The sequence below is a fragment of the Artemia sp. Qi Xiang Cuo genome, chromosome 21, assembly GCF_049724085.1.
Source record: "Artemia sp. Qi Xiang Cuo chromosome 21, ASM4972408v1, whole genome shotgun sequence".
In the NCBI taxonomy this organism is placed as follows: domain Eukaryota; kingdom Metazoa; phylum Arthropoda; class Branchiopoda; order Anostraca; family Artemiidae; genus Artemia; species Artemia sp. Qi Xiang Cuo.
In genome coordinates, this window is record NC_142814.1 from 9,704,227 (window position 1) to 9,712,531 (window position 8,305).

Consider the following 8,305-nt stretch of genomic DNA (forward strand, 5'->3'; position numbering starts at 1 on the left):
ACAGTGACGTCCCGGTTGTTATTTAATGACGTTATTGCTGTTCCATAAAGCGGTGTTTTATTATTATTATTTATTTTATTTTTTTTCCCAGAGGCACTTCATACGGAAGGGGTCGTCGTAGAAACTTCGAAGGGGCTCATTCGATTTGAAATTGAGAGTTCTAGTGCCCTTTTTAATAGTCGAAAATGATTGGAGGGCAACTAGCCCCCCCCCCCCCACGCCCATCATTCCCCCAAACGCATCCAATAAAATTTTTGAGATATCCATTTTGTTCGGCTTAGTTGATTTCCAGATAGAAAATATATTTTTGAGGAGGGCACTCCCCCAAAACCCTCAGGGCAAGGGTTTTAAGTTATGCCCTGGGGGGCATATAAGGTTTTTTATAGAAGGCGTTGTCGTAGAAACTTCAAAACAGGCTCAATCGATTGGAAATTAAAGGGCTAGTGCCCTTTTTAATAATCGAAAGGGATTGGAGTGTAACTAGCCCCCTCCCCCCACCCCCGCCCATCATTTCCCCAAACACATCCAATCAAAATTTTGAGATAGCCATTTTGTTCAGCATAGTTGATTTCCAGATAGAAAATATATTTTTGAGGAGGACACTCCCCCACAACCCTCAGGGCAAGGGTTTTAAGTTATACCCTGGGGGAATATAAGGTTTTTATAGAAGGCTTTGTCGTAGAAACTTCAAAAAAGGCTCATTCAATTGGAAATTCAAAAAGCTAGTGCCCTTTTTAATTGTCGAAAGTAACTGGAGGGCAACTAGCCCCCCCCCCCCCCCACGCTAATCATTTCCCAAACACATCAAAACAAAATTTTGAGATAGCCATTTTGTTCAGAGTAGTTGATTTCCAGATAAAAAATGCGTTTCTGAGGAGGACACTCCTCAAGAACCATCAGGGTAGGGGTTTTAAATTATGTCCAGGGACCAGATAAGATTTTCAAAGAAGACGTTGTTATAGAAAGTTAAAAAAAGGCTCATTCGATTGGAAATTAAAGTGCTAGTGCCCTTTTTAATAGTCGAAAGTGATTGGAGTGCAACTAGCCCCCCCCCCGCCAAGCCCATCATTTCCCCAAACACATCCAATCAAAACTTTGAGATAGCCATTTTGTTTAGCGTAGTTGATTTTCAGATAGAAAATACGTTTTTGAGGAGGACACTCCCCTAGAACCTTCAGGGCAAGGGTTTTAATATATGCCCTGGGGGCTTATAAGGTTTTTATAGAAGGCTTTGTCGTAGAAACTTCAAAAAGGCTCATTCGATTGGAAATTCAAAGGGATAGTTCCCTTTTTTAATAGTCGAATGTGATTGGAGGGCAACTAGCCCCCCCCCACGCCCATCATTCCCCCAAACACATCCAATCAAAATTTTGAGATAGCCATTTTGTTCAGCGTAGTTGATTTTCATATAGAAAACATGTTTTGAGGAGGACAATCCCCCACAACCCTCAGGGCAAGGGTTATAAGTTATGCCCTGGGGGCATATAAGGTTTTTATAGAAGGCGTTGTCATAGAAACTTCAAAAAAGGCTCATTTGATTGGAAATTCAAAGGGATAGTGCCCTTTTTAATAGTCGAAAGTGATTGGAGGGCAACTACCCCCCCCGCCCATCATTCCCCCAAACACATCAAATCAAAATTTTGAGATAGCCATTTTGTTCAGCGTAGTTGATTTCCAGATAGAAAATATGTTTTTGAAGAGGACAATCCCCCAAGACCCTCAGGGCAAGGGTTTTAAGTTATACCCTGGGGGCTTATAAGGTTTTTATAGAAGGCGTTGTCGTATAAACTTCAAAACAGTCTCATTCGATTGGAAATTAAATGAGATTGTGCCCTTTTTAATATTCTAAATTTTTTTGAGGGACAATAGCCCCCCCCCCCACGCTAATCATTCCCCCAAACACATCCAATCAAAATTTTGATATAGCCATTTCGTTCAGCATAGTTGATTTCCAGACAGAAAATATATTTTTGAGGAGGACAATCCCCCGCAACCCTCAGGGCCAGGGTTTTAAGTTATGCCCTGGGGGAATATAAGGTTTTTATAGAAGGCGTTGTTGAAAAAATCAGGTTTGATTTTTCAGAGGCCTGTAAATTAAGCTGTCTATAGCAAAGACCATAAGGCTCGAATGTTTTATTATTATTAATTTAAAAAAAAAACCTTACATAAAAATTAGTTTTCTAAGAAGAGTAAATAACCATATTAAACTCAGGACCAGCAAAAATTAATTTATAGTACAATTAAAACTCAAAAAGACCAGAAATTACTGTTAAAGAATAAACAAAACCCCGAACGAACAGAAATTAAAATTAATTATCTTACAAACGTAAAGATAACCGGTGCATACATAAATAAATGAATAAATCTTATATAGCTTCAATATTTTTTATCACTTTACCCCCAGAGCTGCTTTATATGCAAGGGTTAAAAATACCACTTTGTTAAAAATAGTTGAAAGGTTAAGTAACAAAACTCTGGCGTCGACAAAACCCCCCAGGGCCCGGGGACAGGAAGGGATTCTCGTATAAACTTCAGAGAGGGCTCATTTGATTGGAAATTGGAAGTTCTAGTCCAGCTCTTAAGAGTCAAAATTGATCGAAAGGCAAATATACCCCCCCCACACGCTCTTTTTACCCACCCCTTCCTTTGAACTAATTCTGGTTATACCTGAAGGTCCAATGAGAGTTAAAATGTTTTGGTATTAACACACACCTATTAGGCATCTGCTCTCCTCCCTAACAAGAAAAGAAACAGAGAGTGCAAGGCAGTGGCGAATCCAGGGGAGGGGAAACTCCCCCACAACCCTCATGGCAAGGGTTTTAAGTTATACCCTGGGGGCATATAAGGTTTTTGTAGAAGGTGGTGTCGTAGAAACTTCAAAAAAGGCTCATTCGATTGGAAATTCAAAGGGCTAGTGCCCTTTTTAATAGTCGAAAGTGATTTGAGGGCAATTAACCCCCCTCTCACGCCCAACCTTTCCCCAAACACATTCAATCAAATTTTTGAGACAGCCATTTTATTAAACGTAGTTTTAAGTTCTGGAAATTAAGTCTTTGAGGATGACAACTCCCCCACAACCCTCAAGGCAAGGGTTGTAATTTAAGGATTTTCAGAATCCTTCCCATTATTTCTTATGGAAGGGATGCTCGTATAAATTTTAGAGAGGGCTCATTTGACTGAAAATTGAAAGTTCTTGCTCACTTTTTAAGAGTCAAAAGAGATTGGAGGGTAAATAGCCTCCCCCTCCTCCAAGACCTAAATGCATCAGATAAAAATTTTGAGATAGACATTTTGTTAAAATAGTTCAAAGTTCTGATAACAAAAACTCCGGTGTCGACACAGCCCCTCAGGGCCTGGAGGTAGGCGTTTTAAGTTATGCCTTGGGGCATAACTTATTAAGGGGGGTTTATAAATTATGGGAAGGGGTTTTGTATGGGAAGAACACATATTAAATCTATTATAATTATCCAATTATAAGGTTAAAATGCACACTCTGTGATAGGTTCAAAATTACTTCGGCGCACAAATTATTTTTAAGGTCAATTTCAGACAGTCATGATCCCTCTATGTCAGCAAGTTAAATGGTCTAAACATTCTTATTGGAACTATTTTTTCAATCCGTTCATTGTTGTCAATCGCTGTCCACAAGTTATGCAAGCTGTCTATTGTTCATATATAAGGTTTTTATCAAAGAGGTTATCGTTTATACTTTGAAAAAAACCTCATTCGATTTAAATTGAAAGTTCTAGATCTTTTTTTTAAAGTAAAGAATAATCGGACAGTAAGTACCCCCCCCCCCCCATGCCATAAAAACTTGAAACATTTTACAATAAAAAACGAACATAAAAGAATTAAAAAAAATTTCCTAAAAATAAGGTTTTAAAATAAAATTAAATGCAACTTTAAACTCAGGGTAAGCAGATACAAATACCTTTTAAAATTCAAACTTAAAACTACTATAAATTACTACTAATGAATAAATGAAACCCAAAACCAACAGAAATTAAATAAATAATCATAGCAAAAAACATACAACAAGTAATAATATAAATGAATAAATAGATCTTAAAGTAAGTAATACTTAGATTGAATATGAACATCAAGCTTAAAACAAAAACAAATATTTTGCTATTAAAGTATAAATGAAACTTAAAACGAAAAGAAATTGAATAAACAATCATTGCGAACAAACATACAATATATATTAATATAAATTAATAAATAAATCTTAAAACGAGTGAAACTTAAAAAGAATATGCAAATCCAGTTTGAATCGAATAAAAATAACTCCAGACAAGAGTTTGGGCGTAGCGTCATTGGAAAAGCCTTAAACCTACTGCGTCATTGACGCTTTACTGAAAGCAAATTATATTACAAATGTTTTCTTTTGTACTTAATATTTAAAATAAATATTAAAATTACAGTAAAATTTTGAACTGATGAGCTTTTAGCAATTAATATCATTATGCATCAAATATTCAGTTTAATTTATTAGTTCTTTTCAAGATTGGTCAAGACAAATATAGTTTCACTACAAACAAAATTAGGATTCTGCCCCCTTCTTCAATTGTAAAAACCTAAAGCCTTCTGTGTCATTGGTGCTTCACTGAAAACGAATTACTCGTATGTTACAAATTTATTATTTTCTAGTTCTTACAGCATTGAAAATGAAAATAAAAATTACAGTGAAAAAAAATCTTGAACTGATGGATCTTTCAACAATTAATATCAATATATATCTAATATTCAATTTGGTTTTGTTTATACTTTCCAACACTGTTCAAGACTCATATAGTGTTGCCATTTTTTTTAACTCTGCCATTTTTTCTAACTAATCGTGTTAGTTTGTTATGAAAACATTCTATGGTTTCTAGGCATTTCTATTTGAGCGGAAAACTGCACCTCAAACTTTGTGGAATATGGTTTTTCTTGCATGAAACATCAAAATAGAATAAAATGTCAAGTTTCGGAGTGTTCCACCACTCGCAAGCAAGTGCCATTGGCATTTTTGAATCCGCATGGTCAATTTAGGGAGTGGAGGGTGGGCTAATTCTCGTAGCAGCCCCATTCGGTCGTGGTATGATTCACATTTTCAACACCTGGTATCTGGACTATCATATAATCTACCAAGCATACAACTACCCCAAATCAGTATCAATAAATAAATGAAACCCAAAACGAACAAAACTTAAAATAAATATTAGAGTCAAACTCAAAACGAGCATAAGTTAATATGAGTAGGGTTCAAAACCCCTATGCTTTCTAAAAGCCAGAATATAATTTGTACTTTACTAAAAAAAAATTCAAATGAGTTTACTGAAAAAAATGTGCATTGTCAATTTAATATACATATGCTGATATTTATTCCCTAAAATCTTGATTAATTTTTGATTTCTTAACGTTACAAAAGTGAAAACATTTCAAAGAATTGTTTTCAGTAAAGCGTCAATGACGCAGTAGGTTTTAGGCTTCTGCAGTGAGGCGATACCCAAACTCTTGTTTGTAGTTATTTTTATTCGATTCAAACTTGATTTGCATATTCTTTTTAAGTTTCAGTCGTTTTAAGATTTATTTATTAATTTAAATTAATATATATTGTATGTTTGTTCGCATTTATTGTTTATTTAATTTCTGTTAGTTTTAAGTTTAATTTATTATTTAATATAAAAATATATTTTTTCGTTTTAATATTTATTTTCATATTAAATAGAATCATTAATAGCTTTAAGATATATTTATTCATTTATATTATTAATTGTTGTATGTTTTTCGATAATATTGTTAATTTATTTTCTGTTAGTTTTGGGTTTCTTTTATTCTTTAATAGTAATTTCTGTTCGTTCTGAGCTTGCATTTTAAAAGGTATTTTTACCTCTTTAGCTTAAGTTTAAAATGGCCTTTACTTTTCTTTGAAAAACTTATTTTTCGGAAAGTTTTTTTTAATTAATCACAAGTAAAATTCGGCGCTTAGCTAGACACGCTAGACAAGGCGCTTGGCTAGACATTGAGTTCTAGACTCTAGAACTCAATGTCTAGAATTTTCGATTACAGCCAATCAGAATGTGTCAAGATCCACTATTTTCATAATTTTTGTTTACATTTGTAAACTGAAATTTAATTTTTTTTTTCTCATTAATTGTTTTTTTCATTTTAGGCAAATATAAAACACCAGACAAAATAATGAAGCACATTAAGGCAATTGTTTTGCTTATCTCATCCATTGGCTTGTGACAGTAAAAATAGAGATTATAATATTTGAAAGTTTTGCCCGCATAAGCTCTGTTGATTGGCTAGATATGACAATTTGAAACTAAATTTGTAGTTTTAGCTAAGCACCGAATTTTACATGTGAACGGTCGCTGCCTAGACATTGGATTCTGGCTAGACACGTGTCCAGACATGGGATTCTAGCTAGACACGCATGTGAACGCCGCTTAACATAATGTATTAAGTTTTAGTATGCTAAATACTCAACGAATTGTGAAAAAAAAAATCCAAAAATCAGGAACAGGTTAGGATACATGCAAAATTTTTGCCAACAGTCCTGTTTGATAGGCCTAAACTTAGCCAATTTGAAAAGGCCTTTACTATTAGGAGAAACAATTTGTTGGTCGTTACTGTGCAATCTTTCGAAATTTAAAGACTGCAAGCAACAGACAGTAAAAAAAGAGACTAATGCTTAACAAGATAAAGCCGTTAAATGGGTTTTGAAACATATTTTTTCTGATTTAAACAACAAAAATACTAGGTATGTCATAAGAAATATCATTAATTAGGGGCATTATTGAGATTCTTAGTTGGAAGACATGGGCGCCCGTACGGGGGTGGTGGGTGGGGGGGTGCTGGTTGGGGGGCAGGTGGCACCCGCCCCCCTGGCTGAATGATGCTGCCTTATTTTTATATTTTTGTTCTGAGATTCCTTTTGTATAGCATTAAAAGTGCTAATCAGACAAGGTTTGCCCCCCCCCCCCTGGAATTCAGCTTATGGGTGCTCATGTTGGAAGACCCTGACAATCGGTAATGCATAGTGTCATTAACCCCAGGTACATCTAAGCAGAAAAATTGTACTCAAGCCAACTCTCTCCTTCCCCAAACTACCGAGATTGGTACGTTTTCCTATGCCTTCCCATGTGTTTAACATTACTGGCATTCTTTCGTGGTTTAGAATGGATTTACATCCTCTCGTCCTCCAAACCAAAAAAAACTCGGATCTATGTGACAATTGACCTCAACATGTGAAAACACCTTGGCTATAACAGTTTCCTGCTGAATCTCACTGCATAACATGTGGAGCTAAAAACTTTTATGTTGCTTAAATAACTATAAACTGGGAGAAATTGTGAGAAAAAATAACCGGGGATTGTTGGTTTAATTGATATATATTGATGTTTATTCTTTAAAGTTTTGATAAACAAATCTTAAAAAAGTGAAAACATTTAAAATTTATTTTGTTTTCAGTAAAGCGCAAATTATGTTCTGGTATTGAGAAGGCATGGGGTTATCAGCTTTACTCATGTTAGTTACTGCTCGTTTTAAGTTTGACTTGGCTATTTATTGTAATTTCTGTTCGTTTAGAGATTCATTTCAAACTGAAATGACTGATTTTGAGTTTCAACCTGTAACTCCTTTACAAGTTTCAATAATATTTCTAGTAATTATACAGTGGTGCTACCTATGATATTGCTTATATGCTCTTTTGAAAACCTGCATGCATACAACTCTTTCCTTAAATTGAAACTCCTTTTAAACGTTCCCTGAAAGTTTCACCTTAATACCCTTAGCATCATTATTTACAGTAACTGTAGTGGTAGTATTAAAAGTATACACATAGTGCCTTCTGGCTAGCTCAAAATCTCCCACAACTTACTCTTAAAGGTCTAACTTAACAATGTAAGTTGCTCGTCAGATATTGCTTTGTCATCTTTTTGAAAGTCCGCATGCTCATATCTTGTTTTGATTTATTTTAACATCCGCCTAAATATTCTTTAAAAGCTTCACGTTAATGCCCTTAGCTTGCACAGTCGCAATGATTGTAGCAGTATTTGTAGCTCCGTGTGCATAGCCCTTTTGGTTTTTTCAACATCCTCCTCAATACACACTGAGATTTTCAATTTAACGCCATCAACCGATCCTGAAGCATCTCTATGCATCCCCTAGACAACCTGTTTAGACATAGTATGTTTCAAATTAGTTCCATACAGTTTCTATATATCCCAATTTTTTTGCCTCAATATCCTTAGTATTAACAGCAGTAGTAGCAGTAGTAGAATTAATTTTAGAAGCCTAAACTTTAGTGGCAATAGTA